Source organism: Aotus nancymaae, unplaced genomic scaffold (assembly GCF_030222135.1).
Source record: "Aotus nancymaae isolate 86718 unplaced genomic scaffold, 86718_ANA_hifiasm-v0.15.2.pri h1tg000057l, whole genome shotgun sequence".
NCBI lineage: Eukaryota > Metazoa > Chordata > Mammalia > Primates > Aotidae > Aotus > Aotus nancymaae.
Genome location: NW_026988471.1, coordinates 60,876,560 through 60,901,083, shown reverse-complemented (window position 1 = coordinate 60,901,083; position 24,524 = coordinate 60,876,560). Strand labels below are relative to the sequence as shown.

Genomic DNA, 24,524 nt, shown 5'->3' with positions numbered 1-24,524 from the left:
TTTAGTGTTTTCTCTCATCTCTGCAGCAGCCAGCCGTTTCCTCGTCCCATCTTCCATAACACTGTTTGTATCTTTCTCCACTAAATCATGCTACTTGAGGGTAAGTATAATGGTTGAGTCATCACCATATATGGCTCTTCTAGTACATACTTTGTAAAGTTTTACTTTGACATAATTATAAATTCACATGAGGTTGAAATAAATATACAGACGTGATAAGTGCCTATATTTAAAAAGAAAAAAAAATTTAAATCAGTAGCCTAATTTTTCACCTAAAGAAACTAGAACAAGAAGACCAAACTATGTTCAAAGCAAGTGGCAGGAAGGGGAAAAAAAAATTAGAAAGGAATAAATGAAAGAAAGGATAGAAAAACAGGCTGGGCACAGTGGTTCATTCCTGTAATCTCTGCACTTTGGGAGGCTGAGGTGGGAGTATCACTTGAGCCCCAGAGTTCAAGATCAGCCTAGGCAACACAGCAAAACCTTGTCTCTACCAAAAATAAAAAAGAGGAAGACAGAATTTAAAAAAGGAGACAGAATTTAAAAAAATAAAATAAAGAAAATCGATGAAACCAAAAGTTGGTTCCTTAAAAAGATCAACAAAATTGACAAACATTTAGTTAGATTGATGAAGAAAAAAGAAGAGAAGATTCAAATTACTAAAATCAGAAATGAAAAATGGGGCATTACTACTAACCTTACAGAAATAGAAGGGATTATAAAGGATCAAGTATATATCAAGAAATCAGATAACCTAGATAAAACAGACAAATTCCTAGGATGACAAGAGCTAGTGAAATGGAGCCAAGAAAAATAGAAAATCAAACCCACAATGAGATACCTCTTAATACCCACTTGGATGCCTATAATCTAAAACACAGGTAATAACAAGTGTTATTGAGGATGTGAGGAAATTGGAACCGTTGCACATTGACAATGGGAAAGTAAAATGGCACAACATCTTGAAAAACTGTGTCAGTCCTTCAAAAAATTAAATATTGAGTTACAATATGACCCAAAAATTCCACTTACAGCTATATAATCGAGATAATTGAAAACATATGTTCAAAAAAAAAATACATAAATGTTCATAGCAACATTATTCCTAATAGTCAAAAAGTGGAAACAACCTAGATGCCAATCCATCAGTGGATAAATAAACCAAACGTGGCCTATCTGTGTAACAGAATATGACTTAACCACGAACAGGAATGAACTACTGATTCATGCTACAGTGTGGATGAATCTTGAATATGTTCACCTGAAACAAAAGAACACGTTATATGATTCCACTTTTATGAAATATCAAGAATAGGCAAATCCACAGAGACAAGAAGTGGATTAATAGTTTTTAGAGAATGGGAAGGCAGGAGAATGGTAGGCACCTACTAATGGGGTTCCTTTTGGGGATGATGACATTGTCCTGGAATTAGATAGTTATGCTGGATACACAACTGAATATGCTAAAAAAAAAAAAACCACTGAATTGTATACATTAAAAGGGTGAATATTATGGCATATGAATTATATGTCAATTTTAAAAGAATGAATAAAAGCTGGGCATGGTGGCTCATGCCTATAATCTCAGCACTTTGGGAGGCTGAGGCAGGCGGATCACCTGAGGTCAGGAGTTCAAGACCAGCCTGGCCAACACGGTGAAACCCCATCTCTACTACAAATACAAAAATTAGCCAGGCGTGGTGGTGCATGCCTGCAGTCCCAGCTACTTGGGAGGCTGAGGAGAATTGCTTGAACCCAGGAGGTGGAGGTTGCAGTGAGCTAAGATTGTACCACTGCTCTCCAGCCTGGGTGACAGAGCAAGACCCTGTCTCAAAAAAAAAAAAAGAATGAATAAAAATAACAGCTAATGTCTTTAAAAATGTATAAAAGATTCCATTTAACTTGTATTTAGATTATCCCAGTGGTAACATCTTGCATAACTATGGCATCACATTACAACTCGGAAAATAAATGACGTTGGTACAGTCCACAAAGCTCATTCAGATTTTGCCATTTTTACCTGCTCATGTGTGTATGTAGTTCTGTCATATGTGTGGACGACTGTAACAACAACGACAATCAAGATACCTAACAGTTCCATTATCACAAGGATCCTTTGTGGTACCTGTTTGTACTCACACCGTCCCTAGTCTACATCCCTAATCCCTGGCAACCACTAATCTGTTCTCCATCTCTGTAATTTTGTTATTTCAAAATTTTAATATAAATTGTTATGTGTTGGCCGGGTGCGGTGGCACAGGCCTGTAATCCCAGCACTTTGGGAGGCCGAGGCGGGTAGATTGTTGAGCTCAGGAACTTGAGACCAGTCTGGGCAACAAAGTGAGACCACATCTGTACTAAAAATAAAAAAATTAGCCAGGTGTGGTGGAGCATGCCTGTAATCTCAGCTACTAGGGAGGCTGAGGCACAAGAATCACTTAAAGCTGGGAGGCAGAGGTTGCAGTGAGTTGAGATTGTGCCACTGCACTCCAGCCTAGGCAAAAGAGCGAGACTGTCTGTCTCAAAAAAAAAAAAAAAGTCTACATAAAATTCAGTTTTTGGTATAATGTACTTTGGCTGCAAGAAAAATATATTTAGTTTACTTCACTAATAGGAATATCTCAACGTTGAGAGAGCCTCTTCTTGATATTTTTCTGCTATTGATTTTTACCACAGTTATCTGTGATTGTATGGATGGAGTCAAGTGGAGAGCTATTCATCATGCTAATTTCAAATAAGTGTGCATAGATGATTACTGCAGTAATAAGGAGATAGACAGGTAATGGAACTGCCCAATATATGTTAGGCCAATTGGTTGAGCCCAGGGAGTCTAGTCAAGATTCAGGTATGGCTGGGCACCGTGGCTCATGCCTGTAATCCCAGCACTTTGGAATGCCAAGGCAGGAGGATCACTTGAGCCCAGGAGTTCAAGACCAGCCTAAGCAACATGGGAATACCCTATCTCTACAAAAGTATAAAAATTAGTCAGGTGTGGTGGCACACAACTGTAGTCCCAGGTACTTGGGAGGCTGAGATGAGAGGATCAGTTAAGCCTAGGAGGTCAAGGTTGCAGTGAGCCATAATTGTGCTACTGCACTTCCGCCTGGGTAACAAAGCAAGACCTTGTCTCCAAAAAAACAATTGAGGTATAAAACCCCACACAACATAAAAAAGAATAAAAACTATGTCCTTAACAACAATATAGATGCAGCCAGACGCCATTATCCTAAGTAAATTAACACAGGAATAGAAAATCAAATACCACATGTTCTTATAAACATGGGAGCTAAACATTGAGTGCATGTACACAAAGAGGGGAGCGACAGACACTGGGTCTACCTGAGGGTGGAGGGTGGGAGGAGGGCGAGGGTTGAAAAAGCACCTGTCTAGTACTATGTTCACTACCTGGGGGATGGGATTATTTGTACCCCAAACTCCAGTGTCACACAATTTATCCATGTAACAAACCTGCACATGTACCCTCAAACCTGAAATAAGTCAAAAAAGAAATTAAAAACAAATAATTAATAAAAGCCCACGTGAGATAGAGTGCTAAACCAAATTGGGAACTTAGGAAGAGAGGTATGAATCAGTCTTTCTGGGAAGCAATGATGATAGTGAATTTCCCATCCTGTCCCCAGGTCTTTAGACCATCTCAGCAGAGGATCTTCCCAGCTGCTGCCGCACCAGGGGTTTTGGGAAGAGGGAGTGAAGAAAAGGAGAAAATGCAATGGCATCGTCCCCACCTTGGCCCAGGCAAACCACAACCCTCACCTATTCCTTTTATTTTAATATAAATTTTTAATTTTGGAACAGTTTAGAATTATTTAGATTTACAGGGAGACTGTTAAGATAGTAAAGTTCTCATGTACTCCACACCCAGTTTTCCCTCTTAGTAACAGCTAACATTAGTGGGGGATATATGTCACTATGAATGGACCAGTCTTGAGATATTATTATTAACTAAAGTCCATACTGAGATTGCCTCAGCGTTTTCCTAATGTCCCTTTTCTGTATCAGGATCCTACCAGAGGTAGAGAAGGAAACCAAATTGGGTTTCGAATCACTTTTTCTGGGAAGCAGTGATGATACTGAATTTCCCATCTGAAATTCAGAGGTGGGATCCTGATACGGAAAGTTATATCCATATAACTGCCAAACAAAAAATAAATAAAAAGATATATCTCCATGCAGAATTCCAAATAATCAATGTTGATATTCTGCCCTTAAGAAGTTAGAACAGGGCTGGGCACGAGGTGGCCCTGTTCTAACGGGGCAGTTATATCTCCTTAGGCTTCTCTTAGCTGTGACACTTTGTCTAGAGACTTTCCTTGTCTTTGATGACTTTGAGAGTTTTAAGGAATACAGATCAGGTATTTTGTAGAATGTCCTTCAATTGTGACTTAATAAGCTCCTTATGATCAGATTGGGGTAATGTGTTTTAGGGAAGAAGACCAGAGAGGTAAAATGTCATTGTCATCACGTCGACATCACTGGGTTTTTTTTGTTTTGTTTTGTTTTGTTTTTGAGACAGAGTCTTGCTCTGTTTCCCAGGCTAGAGTGCAACGGCGCAATCTCTGCTTACTGCAACCTCCGCCTCCCAGGCTCAAGCAATTCTGCCTCAGCCTCCGGAGTAGCTGGGATTACGGGAGCCCACCACCATGCTCAGCCAATTTTTTTTTTTTTTTTGTATTCTTAGTAGAAACAGGGTTTCACCATATTGGTGAGACTGCTTTCAAACTGCTGACCTCAAATGACCCGCCCGCCTCAGCCTCCCGAAGTGTTGGGATTACAAGAGTGAGCCATTGCACCTGGCTGACATCACTGTTGATGTTGACCTTGACCACCTGTCTTAAGATAGTGTTTTTCAGATTTTGCCACTGTAAAGTTACTCTTTTTTTTTTCCTTAAGCCCTATTTCATACTGTACTCTTGGGGAAAAAGTCACTATGTGCAACTTATATTTAAGAAGGAGGGAATTATGTTCTATTTATTTATTTATTTATATTGAGATGGAGTCTTGCTCTGTTGCCCAGGCTGAAGTGTAATGGTGCGCTCACCACAACCTCTACTTCCTGGGTTCAAGCGATTCTCCTGCCTCAGCCTCCTGAGTAGCTGGGATTACAGGCACACGCCACCACACCTGGCTTTTTTTTTTTTTTTTTTTTTTTTTTTTTTGTATTTTTAGTAGAGATGGGGTTTCACCATGTTAGCCAGGCTAGTCTCGAACTCCTGACCTTGTGATCTGCCCACCTCGGCCTCCCAAAGTGCTGGGATTACAGGCATGAGCTACTGCATGCCTGGCCCTGTTCTAACTTCTTAAGAGCAGAATATCAACATCAATTATTTGTAATTCTGCATGGAGATGTGTCTTTTTATTTTTATATTTTTTTTGCAAGTGATTCTTGTCATGCATAGAGGTATGTATAATCTCCCTAATTTACTTTTTTATTCAGTCATTTATTTATATCAGTAGACTCATGAATATTTATTTTATACTTAGGTTATAATCCAATACTATTTTACTCATTTTGTTGCTCAAATTGTTCCAGTTTTGGTCATTAGGAGCTCTCTGAGTTGACTCCTGTATCCTTTTGAAGTATGGAGTTTTTGTGTTTTCTTTGAGCATTTTTTTGCCTCTTGGCACTACAAGACCCTCTAGGCTCAAATTATGTGTTTCATCCCCATTCTTAGAATCAGACGTTTTTTAGAAAAACATCTGGCCAACATGATGAAACCCTATCTCTACTAAAAATAAAAAAATTAGCCAGGCATGGTGGCACATGCTTGTAGTCCCAGCTACTCAGGAGGCTGAGGCAGGAGAATAGCTTGAACCCCGGAGGTGGAGGTTGCAGTGAACAGAGAAATAAGTTGCGTTCTTTCTCAGGAGTGCAATTGCTAGGTCATATAGTAAGTGCATGTTTAAATTTGTAAGAAACTGCCAGACTGTTTTTCCAGAGCGCCTGTTACATTTTACATTCTCATCAGTGATATATGAGTGATTCTGTTTCTCTGCCCTCTTGCTAGCCTTTGGTATTACCACTAATTTTGTTTCAGCCATTCTGATAGCGGTGTTCATACTTCCTTTTGGAAAGCTACATACACATTAAAGTAATAGAGCCAATGCTAACTAGCTAACATTTCCTATATGCCTGGCTCCAAGTTAGGCTTTCTGAGCATGGAGGACACCCAGCTCCTGTATGTGAGGGGCTGGAGAGGCAAGACTAGAGCATGAGAGAGGGCCCATTCCTCCAGAGTTAGCTCTAAGAGCCTGCAGGCTCAGCAGTCAGGATGTGTGTTGGATGACGACCCCTGGTCACCCCTAATAGGAAGCTGTGTCAGGGAAAGCTCCTCTGTGGACCACCTAGCTCAGAGGGAAAAATCAACTTTATGGAAGCATTAAAAGAAGGAAATGATTGTCTGGATCCAGTAGAGGCTCAAAGTCAGCAGTCTGAAGCTTCAGGTGAAAGGAAGGGTATTTACTCCCTGGGTCTCCAAAAAGGGGTTCAGATTCTGCCTGTGTTTCGTAAAGAGGCAGAACAAAGCTAACAAAGGCCCTGGCCCACCTGTGGCAATATGGAACTGATTGTCAACCTGAGAGAACAGCACTCTACCCCTCCCCAGTGGATTGTGTTAAAGGTGATTCCTAGGTTGTCACCCAAGTCCAACTCTCTCATTTTCTTCAACTTCTATGTGTTATATCAAGCCTAAGGCAATATGTTCCTTTTCCTGTGAGTTGTGAATATGGATTAAACCATATTACTGTCCAATTAAGGGATCTCAGTTACCTAAGGAGCAGACAGCCTTGATGTATCAAAAGTACTTGGTTTTTAAAAAAAGAACTCTTTAGTCAAAAGGTCAGTTTCATCTGGAATGACACAGAACACTGTGCTCAGAACCACATAGAGGAATAATGCTATCAGGGGACTTTCTGTCCTTCCCCGCATACCTTTCTCCACCCCAGCCGTTCCTGCCCCTCACCCCAGGGGACATCTATTGTTCACATACTAATCTGATTTTTTAAAAGTATTTTTTTTTTTTTTTTTTTTTTTTTTTTTTTGAGACGGAGTTTCGCTCTCGTTACCCAGGCTGGAGTGCAATGGCGCGATCTCGGCTCACCGCAACCTCCGCCTCCCGGGTTCAGGCAATTCTCCTGCCTCAGCTTCCTGAGTAGCTGGGATTACAGGCACGCGCCACCATGCCCAGCTAATTTTTTTGTATTAGTAGAGGCGGGGTTTCACAATGTTGACCAGGATGGTCTCGATCTCTTGACCTCGTGATCCGCCCGCCTCGGCCTCCCAAAGTGCTGGGATTACAGGCTTGAGCCACCGCGCCCGGCTAAAAGTATTTTTTATACCCCACCCTACTCCAGAAAAGCTTTGAAGACATTTAAAAATTAAAATATTTTCCTCTATAAAACAGGACAAGAAAAAGGAAAATAGAACCAAAACTAGTTAAAAGGAGCAGAAAAATAGACATGGCCAAATTCGCATTTATCATCTGCAATGATCATATTTTAAAGAATATTCTTAGCTTCCTTATTAAAAATAAAAGAAAAGGCAGGGGGGTTCTTGCTCTGTCACTCAGGCTGGGGAGTAGTGGCATGATCATAGTTCACTGTAGCCTCCCGGGACTACAGGGTGCACCACCATGCCTGGCTCTTAGCTTTTTTTACTCAAATGCAACAACACTGTTTTAGAAAGCCATCTTCTGACTTTTCTAATATGATGTCTTCAAAGTTCAATTTATACTCCTGTATTTTCCATTTCACTGTTTCCTTGCTTCTCAATTACTAAGCTCTTAGTGGCTTATCCACTTAAACATCTTAAGGAGGATTTTCCAGGAGTCTTAAGACTCCAGTTGATAGCTATTATCCCTTCTAGAAAACAATACAGATGGCTCTTCTGTTACTCTCACACACAAATATTATTCATCTGATAATATCAGAAAAACGTTCTGATGAAAACTTGCAAAGATGTGATAAAGCCAGTGCTATGAACTGAACTGTGTCCCTCCCACTAAATTCATATGTTGAAGCTGGAGGCAGGACCCTTGGCAGGTAATTAGGTTTAGATGAGGTCGTGAGGGTGAAGTCCTCCTAATGGGATTAGTGTCCTTATAAGAAGAGGAAGAGAAATCAGATCTCTCTCTCTCTCTTTCCCCCTCCCTCTGCCAGGTGAGGACACAGTGAGAAGGCCACTGTGACAAAAGACAGTGACAAAAGGCCACAAGCCACAAAGATAGCCTTCACCAGGAATTAAATCAGCTGGCACCTTGATCTTGAATTTCCCAGACTCCAAAACTAAAATAAATGAATAAATGCTGTTTAAGCCACCCGATCCCTGGTATTTTGATACAGTAGCCCGAGCTCAGCCTCCCAAGTAGCTGGGACTACAGGTGCATGCCACTACTACTGCCAGTACTTTTCTTTTTGATAAATATAGTGCATAAAGCAGGTTTCTCAGACTTAGCACTATTAGCATTTTGGTCCAGATAATTTTTTGAGACAGCCAAATCAACTGATGAATAAATATATATTGAGGTACTCCTGTTAATATACGTTATCTGAGGGTAGGGGCCTTGCCTCTCTTGTCCACTACTGTGTCCTCATATAATTCCTGGAACATAGTAGAGACTCAAATATTTGCTGAAAATTGTTGAGTGCCCTCCCTGAGCAGGATACTATTCTTAGACCTTCTGGGAATTTGCAGAAATAAAGGATTCAGGGGTTTCTGACCAGTGCCCCCCTCTACCCACCAAGACCTGTCATAGCACATACATCTATCTAATGGTGGGTGAAAGCTTCTACTTCATATGCAAAGGCCTTCTGGAAGACCCAAGATTCCCTCTGCGGTTACCATCTCCTTGGAGGCTAAAGAAATCCTGCATAGGACCATTGTGTGGAGGTGGGAGGGGCATACTCACCAGATAAGGTGGGAACGAGCTCTGAAAAGCCTTGGCTAGTTGCAAGTAGAGATATCCTAGCATGCAGTCACCCCTTCAGCTGTTCAGCCTCTGGAAATGGCCATAGTACCACCATTTTTTGAGGGAAACACAGTAGCAAAATGCCCCTTTCTTTGAGTCCTTTAAGTTCTGTGATTGTGGTTTATCCCAGTGCTGTAACAGGGCTGCCTCAAACTGGGAACAGATCTCCCAAGCCACTGACCTCCTGGGCCATGTTAATGCTGCCAGCCGACTTCCTAACTGCTGTGCTATCATCTTTTCCTAATGCTTAAGTGCCCATTAGCGCCCAGACGCTGTAGAGCTTTAAGCCTGGCCCCTCAGGGAACAGGCAATGTTCAGGGTGGGAGAGCTGACCGAGAGACAAACTAATAAATAATCACAGGAGACAACCCTCCACATGTTCCAAAACCCTAATCTGCGAGTAAAATCCCCAATCTGTTTAATCAGACTATACTTCCCTTTTTATTTTTTTAGAGACAGGGTCTTGTTATGTTGCCTCAAACTCCAGCTCTGAAAAGCCTTGTCTAGATCCCAGGGATCCCCTGCCTCAGCCTCCCAAGTAGCTAGGACTACAGGTGCATGCCACCATGACTGCCAATACTTCTCTTTTTGCTAAATATAGTGCATAGAGCAGGTTTCTCAGACTTAGCACTATTAGCATTTTGGTCCAGATAATTTTTTGCTGAGAGTGCTGCCCTGCACATTGTAGGGTGTTTAGCAACATCTCTGGCTCCTACTTACTAGGTTCAGGGAGGTGCCACTCCCAACCAAAAATATCTCCCAACATGGCCAGATGTCCTGTTTGGGAACCACTGGGGTATAGTAAGCAACACAATCTGAAATACCTGACTACAAAAAAGCCAGTGAATGCATCAGCCCAAAGCTGATGGAATTTGTCCTTAAAAAGAGGCAAAACGTCAGTAAGAGGTGAACTTGCAACTTTCTGTAACCTTGAAACTGTTTTGAAATAAAAGTTCTAAAAAGAGAAAGGCCAGGTGCAGTAGCTCACACTTGTAATCCCAGCACTTTGGGAGGGCAAGGCAAAAGGATCACTTAAGCCCAGGAGTGTGAGACCAGCCTGGACAACATGGTGAAACCCTGTTTCTACAAAAATTAGTGGTGTGTGGCGGTGCATGCTTATAGTGCCAGCTCCTTAGGAGCATGAGGCAAGATGATCGCTTGAGCCCAGGAGGTTGAGGCTGCAGTGAGCTATGATCATGCCACTGCACTCCAGCCTAGGCAACAGAGCAAGACTCCATCATCTCTCAAAAAAAAAAAAAAAGAAGAAGAAGAAGAAGAGAGAGAGACAGGAGAAAGACATATCTTGGATTCTAAGTTGTTCCTTTAAAAAAATAGCGTTATTAAAATACAATTCACATACCTATTCACCCATTTAAGGGTGAATTTAATTTAAAGTGAATGTTCTTACTTTAAGTCCATTTTAGCATTCCATTTAAAGTCAATTTTTTTAGTAAGTTCAGAGTTGTGCAACCATTACCACAATCTAATTTTAAACATCCATTTCCCCTAAAAGAAATCCCATACCCATCAGCAGTCACACAGATTGACCCCAGGCAACCACTAATCTACTTTGTCTCTACAGATTTGCCTATTCTGAGCATTTTATATAATAATTCAGGCTGGGTGCAGTGGCTCACGCCTGTAATCCCAGCACTTTGGGAGGCTGATCACGAGGTCAGGAGATTGAGACCATCCTAGCCAACATGGTGAAACCCCATATCTACTAAAATACAAAAAACTAGCCCGGCATAGCGGCATACACCTGTAGTCCCAGCTACTCAGGAGGCTGAGGCAGAGGAATGGCTCCGTCTCCCAAAAAAAAAAAAATTCAATATTTTGTGACTGACTTCTTTCACAAAGAATAATGTTTTCAAGGTTCATCATGTTGTGGCATGTATTAGTACTTCATTCCTTATTAGTGCCGAAAAAACAGTTTTGGTGAATGTTCGTTTTCATTTTGGGGAGCAGTATATATGTGGGAGTAGAGTTACTGAGTCATAAGGTAATTCTACGTTTGTGATTTTGAGGAAATGCCATATTGTTGCTTGATATAAGCTGCAGCATTTTATATTCCCACCAGCAATGTTTGAGGGTTCCAATTTCTCTGCATCCTCCCTAATACTTGTTATTGTCTGGCTTTTTAATTATAGCTCTCCTATCTCACTGTGGCTTTGACTTGCATATTCCTAATGACCCAATGTTAAGCATCTTCTCATGTACTTATGGGGCATCTGTATATCTTCTTTGGACAAATGTCTATTCCAATCCCTTTTTTTTTTTTTTTAAATAAGCTTGTTATTTTGAGATAATTATAAATTCACATGCAGTTCTAAGATATAATACAGAGAGATCCTGTGTATCCTTTACCCAGTTTTCCCCATGGTTACATCCTTCAAAACTAGTACAATATGACAACCAATATATTGCCACTGATCCAGTCAAGATACAGAACATTTCCATCACCACGAGGATCCTGCATGTTTCCCTTTTAAAGCCTCACCCACTTTCCTCTTGCCCTCGCCCCTCCTCAACCCTGGAAGCCACTAATCTGTTCTTCATTTCTAAAATTGTATCATTTCAAAGAATGTGGTATACATGAAACAATAGAGTATGTAACCTTCTGGGATTGTTCTTGTTTTCACTCAGCAAAATTCTGTGGGAATTCATCCAGGTCATTAAGCGATAGTGTTTCTTTTTATTGCTGAGCAGTAGTCCCTCCTCAGGATGGGCCAGTTTGTTTAACCATTTACCTGTGGAAGGACATCTGGGCTGTTTCCAGTTCTGAGTTATTACAAGTAAAGCTGCTATAAACATATGTGTACAGTTTTTGGTTTGAATATGTGTCCTCATTTATCTGGGTTAAATGCCTGGGATTGAAATTGCTGAGTTGTATGGTAGTTGTGTATTAATTTTTTTAGAAAATTGCCCAACTGATTTCCAGCATGGTCATGCCATTTTACATTTCCTCCAGCAATGGATGAGTGATCCAGTTTCTTTGCTACACAGGAGTAGATCTTCCGTCCTATGAAGGCTGAGCAGGGGAAGGGATGCCTACTCCCCTCTGACACACTTGTCTGTCACAGAGCCTCTGCAACAAGGGCTGGGGAAAGGGGAGAGAAACACTGGCAGCCTCCCCTCCTGGGGTTAAACTGGGAGTCCAGACTGGGTGCTCCAGGAGAGGGGGCCCCGGTATCCTTGTCTGTTACTTGTATGGCGTTATCATTCCTGAGGTAGAACTTCCAGAACATGAAGCTGGGGCAAGGGGTAAAGCAGCTTGTTCCTATCTCACATGCCATAGATTCTCCTCGTTCTTACTGAGATTTAGTAGATTTCCCTGAATGAATGTCTCTTTGTTTGCTGTGGCCCCTTAGGACAATTACCAGAAATTTTTAAAGATTTTTTTTTAATACTTTTCACCAAATTGTTGTTTGCTAGGGAGAGGGTCAGCTGAGTGCCTAACTCTACCATTCTGGAAGTCCCAACCTCTCAAGCTTGATTCTTGATGTGACCAAGAATCTGACAGAGGGAAAATCCCCCATCCTGCCAAAAGATTGTAAAGTCCTGTAGCAGTATAATCGGCCCAGGTCCTCCAGGGCTGAGAGTGGAAGTGCTCCCCACCCCACAGTCCCGGCTGCCTGCTGGTCTGGCTGATGTACCATGCCCAGACAACTTGGGCACTGGCCTGCCTTGAAAAGAAAAATAGAGCTTTCTTTTTTCTCCTAAAGGGGATTGGATATGTCCAGTAACGCAAAGTGGACTCGTGATGGAAGACCAAAGCTAGTACTTTAATTTTACACCAAAATGACCGCAGGCTCCAGAGGCATGTTTTCTTGGTGCACTCAGCTGAGTGGCTCATTAAGCTGGTCCTGGTTAGCGGAGTCAGTAGATCAGGCTAAAGAAACAGGGCAGGGACAAGTATTTTTGTTTGCTTTCAATGGATAATACAATAATGTAGTTTACCTAATGGCATATGATAGGAAGTCTTCCTGCCACTCCTGTCCCCCTGCCACTCAGTCCTCCTCTACTGATAGGTCACCCATGATATTCAGTTCTTCTGTATCCTTCCAGGGATATGCTCTATAAAAAACATGTTTCTTATTTTCCTCAGGAAGTCTGAGTTCAATCAATCCTTACCAGCTGGGTGTTCTTCATCTGAAAAATGGGAGTAACAGCACCTACTTCACAAGGTTAGGGTGTATGTTGAATAAGATCATATGCAATGGTGCTTTCTAAACAGAAAAGTAGGGTGCCAGCTGTTGTTCTCACAGGAGCAGCCACCATGTAACAATAGTGAGATGGAGATCAGCTGTATTCAGTAGGTTCTCCAGAATCAGGAATTAGTCCTGGGGAAGCACCTGAAGCTGATTGAGGGCGAGCGAACACGGGCCACAGGGAAACTAATATGGTTGACGTCAGCATAAAACAGGGTCTGATAGGCTAGCAAGGAAAGAACAATGGGAAGCCAGTGACACACAAAAACTATGCTGGAGGTGGTGGGAGAAACTTTCCATCTGTCTGTCGCCCATGTACCAAAGAAATCCAGCAGAGTTCAAGGCTAGCTGATAAAGAGAGGTGCCTTCTCTCCCAGGAAGAGGCCCACTTTTGGACCAGTGACAACATTGGGTTGAACTCAAAACAGACTTGAGTAGGTTGGGGTTTTCTGAAGACCATCTAGGAGGCCCTGTCCCAAAGTACATGCAGAGCCTAATTTACGACAGGGCCAACCCAGAAGATTGGACACAGGCTCAGTCAGGAAACGAGGACCCGGACTGAGTTAAGTATCTGTTTCCAACTTTTCCTTTTTAGGCAGAATGAGTGAGGCAGCAGGGAAAGTAAGAGAAGCCAGAGGGGATGGGCAAGGGGTCAAAAACCTGTCTTAAGTCTTCCTTTACCTAGGCTACCACCTGGAAAATGTCCTGCTGGGAGCCTGTCCTATTCTCTCATTGTCCCTCTAAAACAACTTCAAAGACTGTAGAGGTAGTAAGTGAGGAGGTCTCTGAATAGAATGTGACAGGCAAATCTTTGCCCAGGAGAGAGAAGAGAGGTGTGTATGGCAGCACTGCTGGGAAGCAGACAGAGAGGAAGCCAGCTCAGAAGCTGAAATTCCCATTGCTCATCTGTTTTTGGGCGAGCCTGACATGCAACAAGATGACACAGTTACCCGCCTTGCCGAGGGCTCCTCTCAGGCCACACATTCTGCAGCTTCAGCAAGTCTCCCACCCAAGTGTGGCTGAAGAAGGGAGGCCTGGCAACTGTCTGAGGTTCGGAGTGTGGTTAATGGCTGAGGGAACACCAAGTCAGACGCCAAGGACCACAGTAGACCCTTTGCAGTCTCAGAGCTTTTAGCAAGATCTGGGTGCTTATTTCACAGCCAGAATCAACTCTACTTGCTGAGGAGTCTGGGTCACTGCCCACTCTAGCCTCAGGGCACTCCCAGGGCAGATCCAAAGCTCCCTGTTATGAACACTGGTGTGTCCTGGAGGTATCTCCCCTGCCCCTCAAAGACTGATTAAATAAGGAGAATTTAATTGAAGACGAAACAGTTAAAGAGCTTAAAAGCAATTGCCTCTGTGAAAGGAGCAGAACTGGAGGGTAAATAAAGAGGATGTTATGTTATTGTTTGCCTATTAGTAATTGTTTGCTTTAAAAAAAATTTAGCTATTTCCGCCTTCTTTTTTCTCTCAACTTTTTATTACGAAAGACTTCAAACCCAGAGAAAAGCTGAAAAATGCATACAATGAAATGACATCAAAAGAACTATCTATAGAGATAAATTGAACGTCATCAAAATTAAAGGCTTCTGCTCCTTGAAAGACACTGTTAAGGAAAAGAAAAGACAAACCACTGACTGGAAGAAAATATTTTAAAAATACATATCTGGCCAGGCGAGGTAGCTCATGCCTGTAATCCCAGTACTTTGGGAGGCCAAGGTGGGCAGATCACTTGAGGTCAAGAGATCAAGACCAGCCTGTCCAACATGGTGAAACCCCATCTCTAAAAATACAAAAATTAGCACGTGTGCATACATGCGTGCATGCAAAGAAATAAAATAAAAAATACAAAAATTAGTTAGGCATGGTGGTAAGCACTGGTAATCCCAGCTACCCAGAAAGCTGAGGCAGGAGAATCAGGAGGTGGAGGTTGAACCAGGAGGTGGAGGTTGCAGTGAGCTGAGATTATGCCACTGTACTCCAGCCTAGGCGACAGAACGACTCCATCTCAAAAATAAATAAATAAATAAATAAAGGCTGGGCGCAGTGGCTCACGCCTGTAATCCCAGCACTTTGGGAGGCCGAGGCGGGTGAATCACAAGGTCAAGAAATCGAGACCAGCATGCCCAACATGGTGAAATGCCATCTCTACTAAAAATACAAAAATTAGCTGGGCATTGTGGGGCATGCCTGTAGTCCCAGCTACTCGGGAGACTGAGGCAGAAGAATTGCTTGAACCCAGGAGGCGGAGGTTGCAGTGAGCCAAGATCGCACCACTGCACTCCAGCCTGGCGACAGAGCATGACTCCATTTCAAAAATAAAAATAAAATAAATAAATAAGTAAAAATAAAATACATATCTCATAAGGGACTTATACGGAGAATATTTTTAAAATTTACAAAACTCAATAAGAACACAGATAACCTAATAAAAATGGGCAAAAGATCTAAACACTTTACTAAAGAAGACATACAAATGGCATATAAACACATGAAAAGATGCTGAACATCATAAGTCACTAGGGAAATGCAAATCAAAACCACTACATGATACTACTACATACCCATTAAAATGGCTATCATCAGAAAAGCCAGCAATACCAAGTGTTGGTAAAAACATGAAGAACTAGAACTTTCACATATCGCTAGTGGGAACTGAAAATATTCTGGAAAACTGTTTAGCAGCTTCTTATAGAGTTAAACATAATCCCACTCCTCAATATTTATCCAAGAGAAGTGAAGATTTGTGTTTACACAAAAATCCACAGGCAAATGTTTATAGTGGCTTTATACATAATTTCCTAATATTGAAAACAACCCACGTCTTTCAGCTGATACATGGATAAACAAAGAGCAATACATCCAAACAGTGGACTACACAGCAATAAAAAGGAACAAACTAATACAAAAACAAATACAAAAACAAATTAATCTTGCTGGGCACAGTGGCTCACGCCTGTAATCCCAGTACTTTGGGAGGCTGAGGCGGGCAGATCACAACGTCAGAGATTGAGACCATCCTGGCCAACAGGGTGAAACCCCGTCTTCACTAAAAATACAAAAATTAGCTGGTCATGGTGGCGCACACCTGTAGTCCCAGCTACTCGGGAGGCTGAGGCAAGAGAATCACTTGAACCCGGGAGGCAGAGGTTGCAGTGAGCCAAGATCTTGCCACTGCACTCCAGTCTGGCAACAGAGCAAGATTCCATCTCAAAAAAAAAACCAAAATAAAACTAACAAAACAAAACAGATTAATCTCAAACACCTTGTGCTAAGTGTCAAAGGTTGAATTGTGTCCTCCCAAAAATATTAAGTCCTAACTCTCTAATACTTCAGAATGTGATCTTATTTGGAAATAGGGTCATTGCAGATATAATTTCTTAAGATGAGGCCATACTCAAATAAGGTGGACTCTTAGTCCCATATGACTGATGTCTTCATGAAGAGACAGACAGGAAGAATACCATGCAATGACAGAGGCAGAGATTGGAGTTCCGCAGGTACAAGGAAAAGAATGCCAAGGATTGCTGGTGACACCAGCAGCTAAGAGAAGGGAATGGAACAGATTCTCCCTGGAGCCTTTGGGAAAGCATGGCCCCTCCAACAACTTAATTTTGAACTTCCAGCATCCAGAACTATGAGACAATATGTTTCTTTATTCTTTGCTTTTCTTTTTTTTTTGAGACAGAGTCTAGCTCTGTCACCCAGGCTGGAGTTCAATGGTGTGATCTTGGCTCACTGCAACCTCCACCTCCCGGGTTCAAGTGATTCTCCTGTCTCAGCCTCCTGAGTACCTGGGATTACAGTTGTGCACCACCATGCCCAACTAATTTTTGTATTTTTAGTAGAGACAGGGTTTTGCCATGTTGGCCAGGCTGGTCTCGAACTCCTGACCTCAGGTGATCCACCCAGCTCAGCCTCCCAAAGTGCCGAGGTTACAGGCGTGAGCCACTACGCCTGGCCGACAATATGTTTCTATAGTTTGAAGTCACCCAGTTTGTGGTGTTTTGTTACAGCAGCCCTAGCAAACTAAAACATAAGTGAAAGAAGCCAGACTCAAAAGGCAACATACTATATGCTTCCATTTGTATGACATTCTGGGAAAGGCAAAACTATAGAAATGGAGAATAGATCAGTGGTACAAGGGGTAGGGGGTAGGGTGAGGGGATGACTACAAAGGGGCAAGGGAGAATTCTAGGGATGATAAACTCTTCTATCTCTTGATTATGATGGTAGTTACACAATTTCATGTGTTTCGTAAAACTTTACACTTAAATGGGTACATTTTACTGTGTAAATTATACCTAATATATCTGACCAAAAATAATTTCAAAAACCCCAAAACCATAGTCAAAAAACCTTGCACACTTTCCACCCAGATTCAACAGCTGCTAATATTTGACCATTTGCTTTATCTATATATGAATATGATTTTTCCTGAATCATTTGAAAATAAGTTGCAGACATCAGGACATTTTCTATGTAAATATTTCATTATACATTTTCTAAGAATAAGGACAATTTTCTAAATATCTAAAAAAAAGTAACAATAACTCCAATTATACTATTTCTTTTTTTTTATTGCATTTTAGGTTTTGGAGTACATGTGAAGAACATGCAAGATTGTTGCATAGGTACACACATGGCAGTGTGATTTGCTGCCTTCCTCCCCATCACTTATATCTGGCATTTCTCCCCATGCTCTCTCTCCCCAACTCCCCACTCCCCACTGTCCCTCACCTATTTCCCCCTGAAAGACCCCAGTGTGTGATGCTCCCCTCCCTGTATCCATGTGTTCTCATTGTTCAACACCTGCCTATGAGTAAGAACATGAGGTGTTTGATTTTCTGTTCTTGCGTCAGTTTGCTGAGAATGATGGTTTCCAGGTTCATCCATGTCCCTGCAAAGGACACGAACTCATCGTTCTTTATGGCTGCATAGTATTCCATGGTGTATATGTGCCACATTTTCCCTGTCCAGTCTATCATCGATGGGCATTTTGGTTGGTTCCAGGTCTTTGCTATTGTAAACTGTGCTGCAATGAACATTCATGTGCATGTGTCCTTATAGTAGAACGATTTATAATCCTTTGGATATATATCCAGTAATGGGATTGCTGGGTCAAATGGAATTTCTATTTCTAGGTCCTTGAGGAATTGCCACACTGTCTTCCACAATGGTTGAACTAGTTTACACTCCCACCAACGGTGTAAGTGTTCCTATTTCTCCACATCCTCTCCAGCATCTGTTGTCTCCAGATTTTTTAATGATCGCCATTCTAACTGGTGTGAGATGGTATCTCAATGTAGTTCTGATTTGCATTTCTCTAATGACCAGTGATGATGAGCATTTTTTCATGTTTGTTGGCCTCATGTATGTCTTCTTTTGTAAAGTGTCTGTTCATATCCTTTGCCCACTTTTGAATGGGCTTATTTGTTTTTTTCTTGTAAATGTGTTTTAGTTCTTTGTAGATTTTGGATATTAGCCCTTTGTCAGACGGGTAGATTGCAGAAATTTTTTCCCATTCTGTTGGTTGCCGATTCACTCTAATGATTGTTTCTTTTGCTGTGCAGAAGCTGTGGAGTTCGATTAGGTCCCATTTGTCTATTTTGGCTTTTGTTGCCAATGCTTTTGGTGTTTTGGTCATGAAGTCCTTGCCTACGCCTATGTCCAGAATGGTTTTGCATAGGTTTTCTTCTAGGGTTTTTATGGTGTTAGGTCTTATGTTTAAGTCTTTAATCCATCTGGAGTTAATTTTAGTGTAAGGTGTCAGGAAGGGGTCCAGTTTCTGCTTTCTGCACATGGCTAGCCAGCTTTCCCAACACCATTTATTAAACAGGGACTCCTTTCCCCATTGCTTGTTTTTGTCAGGTTTGTCAAAGATCAGATGGTTGTAGATGTGTGGTGTTGCCTCCAACGCCTCAATAACTCCAATTATATTACATAATGTACAGTCCATATTTCAACTTCTCCAATGTGTTCAAAATGTCTTTTGCAATTGTCTTTTTCTAACCATATCCAATCAAGGATAATATTATGTATTTGGATGGTGTGTCTCTATAATCTCTCAATCTATTATAATCTTGGCATCTTTTATTTGTTTATTTTGAAGATGAAGTCTTGCTCTGTCGCCTAGGCTGGAGTGCAATGACACCATCTTGGCTCACTGCAATCTCCGCCTTTCAGGTTCAAGTGATTCTCCTGCCTCAGCCTCCTGAGTAGCTGGGATTACAGGCACCCGCCACAATGCCTGGCTAATTTTTGTATTTTTAGTAGAGATGGGTTTTGCCATATTGGCTAGGCTGGTCTTGAACTCCTGACCTCAGGCCATCAGCCCACCTCCACCCCGCAAAGTGCTGGGATTACAGGCATGAGCCACTGCGCCCAGCCATCTTTGCATCTCGTAATTTTTAAAGTTATTTATTTACTTTAAATTTTTGTGTAAAGACAAGGTCTTGCTATGTTACCCAAGCTGGTCTCAAACCCCTGGACTCAAGTGATCCTCCTGCCTTGGCCTCCTGAAGCGCTGGGATTACAGGTGTAAGCCACCATACCTGGCTAGCATTTTTTTCCTTGTTATGACCTTTGTCCAAACTCGTTGCCCTCCAAAATGTCCAACATTCTGGATGTGGTTGATTGCTTCTTCAAGGGGTTGTCAAATTTGTTCTTCTATCACTGTATTTCTTGTAAACTAGAAATTAGGTCTAAAGGCTTGATTAGATTCTGGTTAAATGCTTTTGGCAAGAATAGTACACAGGTGATAGAGACTTATTTTTCCTTCTTATTGGCATCCCTACTGGCCTATTTTTTTGCATTTCTCTCTCAAACCATGAAGGACTTGTGTAGCTGGGCAACTATATTTTGTGGTGGGCCTGGTGTACCAGCTAGACACCAAGGCCACAACCATCAATAAGGCAGTTCCTCTCCTAAAGGAGATAAACAAACGCAGTAGCACCCTTTATCATCCAATAACTATTTAGTAACTGCTACAAGGGGCCAGGCACCATGCTAGGTACTGGGGATACAGCATTAAGCAAAGGCCAACCAGTTTACAGTCTAATGTACAAGGCAAAATATTCATAACAAAGAAAATCCAGAAATAACTTGTGATAAATGCTATGGGAGGAAAAAAAAAGCACAGGAGAGTATGGCTCTGTATAATGGAAAACCTGACCTGAGGGTGTGCTATGTGAGGTGAGGACTGAAGGATGGGCAGCATACCTCTCCAGTAGGTGAAAAGCAGGGGTTGTGATGTGTGTGGTGGGAGGGAAAGATTAGTGGAAGGCAGGGCAAGAGAGATGAGCTACAAGAAGTTCACCAAATGGCAGATAGGCAATTACAATCCCCCGTCATGAAGCCATCACAGGAACAAACCTACATGCTAAACTTGGAGGGTCAGGGCAACTTCCCTGAGAGAGTGTCATCTAAAGGAAGGCCTGAAGGATGACTCAGTCAGTGGAGGCAAGTAGAGGGAGATGGAGAAGCAAAGCAGCCAGTTAGCTGCTAGAGTTAAATCTGTGTAGGAATTTAGGTTCAAGAAAACTATGACGTGTTCTTGCCAAAAATTTTAATATGAATAAAGATTCTAGATCTAACTTCTGGTTTACAGGAAATACTGGGATTCAATACTGATTTGAATTAAAAACTCTAACTAAGGCCAGGCATGGTGACTCATCCCTGTAATCCCAGCACTTTGGGAGGCTGAGGTAGGAGGATCGCTTACACCCAGGAGTTCAAGACCAGCCTGGGTGATATAGTGAGATTTCATCTCTACAAAACACTAAATTAAAAAAAAAAATAGCCGAGTGTGGTGGCATGTACCTGTGGGTCCCAGCTACTCAGGAGGCTGAGGTAGAAGAATCGCTTGAGCTATGATCATGCCATTGCACTCCAGCCTGGGCGACACAGTATGACCCTGTTTCTACAAAATAAAAAAATAAAAAATTCCCTAAGCCACATAAGTAAGAGGCAGAGTCAGAATCCAATCCAAAGTTGCTGGCTCCAAAGCACCTGTATTTATCACACAACACTGCTCCCAGTAATAATAATGGCACCCACATAAGGCAAAGGTTAGAGAAAGAGGCTTTTTGTAATGAAAGTTGAAGAGATAGATTCTCTTTTAGCACAATAAGGGCACAGGATTATGCCAGCAGGAGGTCATTTGGCCCAGTATGAATGATCTGCTTATTTTCAGATGCTTGCACAGGAAGCCAGACCACAGCGGCCAGAAATTTTCATCACCCACCCTTCTCACCCTTCCATCAGGAACAGAAAATGATTTGTGTTAGAGGTAAGAAATAAAAACAGTTGAGACCTAGGGGGAAGCCACAGTGGGGTACAAAAGAGAAAAGGACTCCAGGGAAGGGGAATGTAAGAGAGAAGCCAGAAAGGACAGACTGCGTAGAGGTCTGCTAACCAGAGGTTTGTCCTGTAGTGCCCTGGCCACTAAGCTCTCTTGCCCATGGCTGAACTCCAAGTTAAACTGCTTAGAAAGGCTACACAAATCTGTCATCCTGAGCACTCTGGGTTGGTTAGAATATGATGCAGCAGTCACTACCCTCTAGGATTCTGTGTGTTCTTCAACAACTAATTGGAAGATAGTTTTGCTAGGAACTGTTTTACAATAGGTTTCCAGTAACTTCTATGAATGTCAGGCATGCTGCTAGGTGCTTTGGATACATTCATCATCTCTAATCCTCTCAAGGACCCACCAGAGGAGTCACTGATACCCAGAGAGTTACTCACCAAGATCACAAGACTACCAAACCAGTGTTAAATTTAGGCACATTAGAAGTTTAAAAGGTTTGAGACCACGATTCATGAATTGGACATTGCCAAACCACAATTTGATGGGTTGAAGTGGAAAGTCCCTAGAGGCTAGTTGGTGGTTTCTGATTGGTAGTTTCTAGTTAGAGGTTAGTTAGCAGGTTTTGACTGGTTATGCTTAAGTTTTGTTTTCCTAGGCTGCAACCATTCACTTTGAGTTGGGTTTTGATTTGCTTAGAAAGGAACCTAAGGCACTAGAGAAGTCTCAGTCTTATTCATTCATTCATTCATTTGACCGAGTTTTGCTCTGTCTCCAGGCTGGAGTGCAATGGCACCATCTCGGCTTGCTGCAGCCTCCGCCTCCCAGACTTAAGCGATTCTCCTACCTTAGCCTCCTGAGTAGCTGGAATTACAGACACCCATCACTAGGCCCAGCTAATTTTTGTATTTGTAGTGGAGATGGGGTTTCGTCATGTTGGCCAGGCTGGTCTAAAACTCCTGACCTCAAGTGATCCACCTGCCTTGGCCTCCCAAAGTGCTGGGATTACAGGTGTGAGCCACCATGCCCAGCCTTAATGATTTACTTTAATACCAGATAATTTTTAGATGTGCCCGTCTGACTTGGATACAACTAAACAAGCCAAGAATAGTGCTTCTCAAACTGTAAGACTGATTTTTAACCTTTTCAATTCATAGAGACTCGTAATTTTGTAAAATATAAAATGAAGTAAAATACATGCAAAATACAAGCCCAAACTTATTACATTTAATAGACATACTCTGTGAAACTGCTGTAAATGTTTCCAAACACTTACCCTGAAGGTTTGTACCGAGCTTATCACAGAATGGCAATAGAACAGAGCAGTGGCTCTTAGTCATGAAGGCACATATTAATCATTTCCAGAGTTTTTCCTAACTACATGTGCCTACCCTTCACCCAGACTCTGACTCAGCAGGCCTCTGTGTTTAGTAGATACTCCCTGGGGGATTCTGGTGTCCATCCCTGGTTAAGTACTACTCACTGCTCTGGGCCGGGCACGGTGGCTCATGCCTGTAATCCCAGCACTTTGGGGGGCCAAGGCGGGCAGATCACAAGGTCAAGAGATCGAGACCATCCTGGCCAACATGGTGAAACCTCATCTCTACTAAAAATACAAAAATTAGCCAAGTGTGTTGGCGGACGCCTGTAGTCCCAGCTACTCAGGAGGCTGAGGCAGGAGAATCGCTGGAACCGAGGAGCCGGAGGTTGCAGTGAGCCGATATTGCGCCACTGCACTCCAGACTGGCGACAGAGCAAGACTCTGTCTCAAAACAAACAAACAAACAAACAGACAGACAAACAAAAAAAAACTACTCACTGCTCTAAGATGTTAACAAAGCCACTTTCTATCTTGGTGCAAATCAGAGAATGAAAGTCCCCTTTCAGAATTCACTAAAACCAGTACAGGATGAGGGATGGGGGTGGCAAAAATACCAAGGAATTGAAAGATGCAAGAGAATTGTCCTCTCTAACATCTGCATTATTACCTGATGCTATTTCAATCTTTTCAACTTAAAAATGTTTATGTGGCCAGGTGCGGTGGCTCACGCCTATAATCCCAGCACTTTGGGAGGCTGAGGTGGGCGGATCACGAGGTCAGGAGTTCAAGACCAGCCTGGCCAATATGGTGAAACCCCATCTCTACTAAAAATACAAAAATTAGCCAGGCATGGTGGTGCATGCCTGTAGTCCCAGCTACTTGGGAGGCTGAGGCAGGAGAATTATTTGAACCTGGGAGGCAGGGGTTGCAGTGAGCTGAGATCACACCACTGCACTCCAGCCCGGGTGACAGAGCAAGACTCCGTCTCAAAAATAAATAAATAAATAAAATAAAATTATGTTTTGTTCAAGGAATGGAATGAGCAGCAAATTAGAAGCAAAGTTGCATTTAGCAAATAATCACCCCCATCTAATACCTATGCTATGTTTTCTCCTACACAGCCCTGCCTTTGTAAAAATTGGCTACCTCCTGCATCCTGCATTTGAGGGATTCTGGGAATGGTCCACACCCCAGAAAAATGGTGCATCCTTAACTCATCCCAGAGGATGGTCAGCTGGTGGGGCAGCCAGTCATTTTCAGGAAGAAACAGCCTGGGAAGAAAAACCACTCCACCTTTTTGAGATCAAGGCCAATGTGACAGGGGAGATGAGGGATAAGCTTCACCAGAAGACTCCGTAGAAACCTCAGTGAGAATAGAAAGTGCTGATGAATTCCCTCCAGAAGAATAATCCAATGACCTCAGTGTTCCAACAGAGATGAGGACCAACAGGATGCTTGTGAAAAAAATGACAAATAGGCAGACCGAGTCAAAATGCAATTTATTTATTTTCTTCACTACTCCTAGTAATTCGTTTTTATTTGTATCACTGGTGTGCATGTGTGTTCAACTGACCCTACCACAGTGTTAAATCACTAATAGGGTTTGATGTACACAATGTATACTCTTTTCTCTCAGTCCCAGTCCTTAAAAGGTATGTTCGTATAGCAGGTGCTCAATACATTTGGGGATATTCCTCCAACTT

At 42.2% G+C, this 24,524-nt stretch overlaps 1 protein-coding gene across 1 annotated transcript in view; it reads right to left on the bottom strand.

Moving 5' to 3' along the window:
- The window catches only part of B3GNT2 (UDP-GlcNAc:betaGal beta-1,3-N-acetylglucosaminyltransferase 2), a 76,957-nt gene extending 55,505 nt beyond the window's left edge, over positions 1-21,452 (bottom strand). The window contains exon 1 of the mRNA XM_012477267.3: positions 21,017-21,452. The gene's annotated coding sequence lies outside the window, so the exon portion shown is untranslated. The remainder of the gene's footprint in view (positions 1-21,016) is intronic.
- Positions 21,453-24,524: the final 3,072 nt, after the last annotated feature.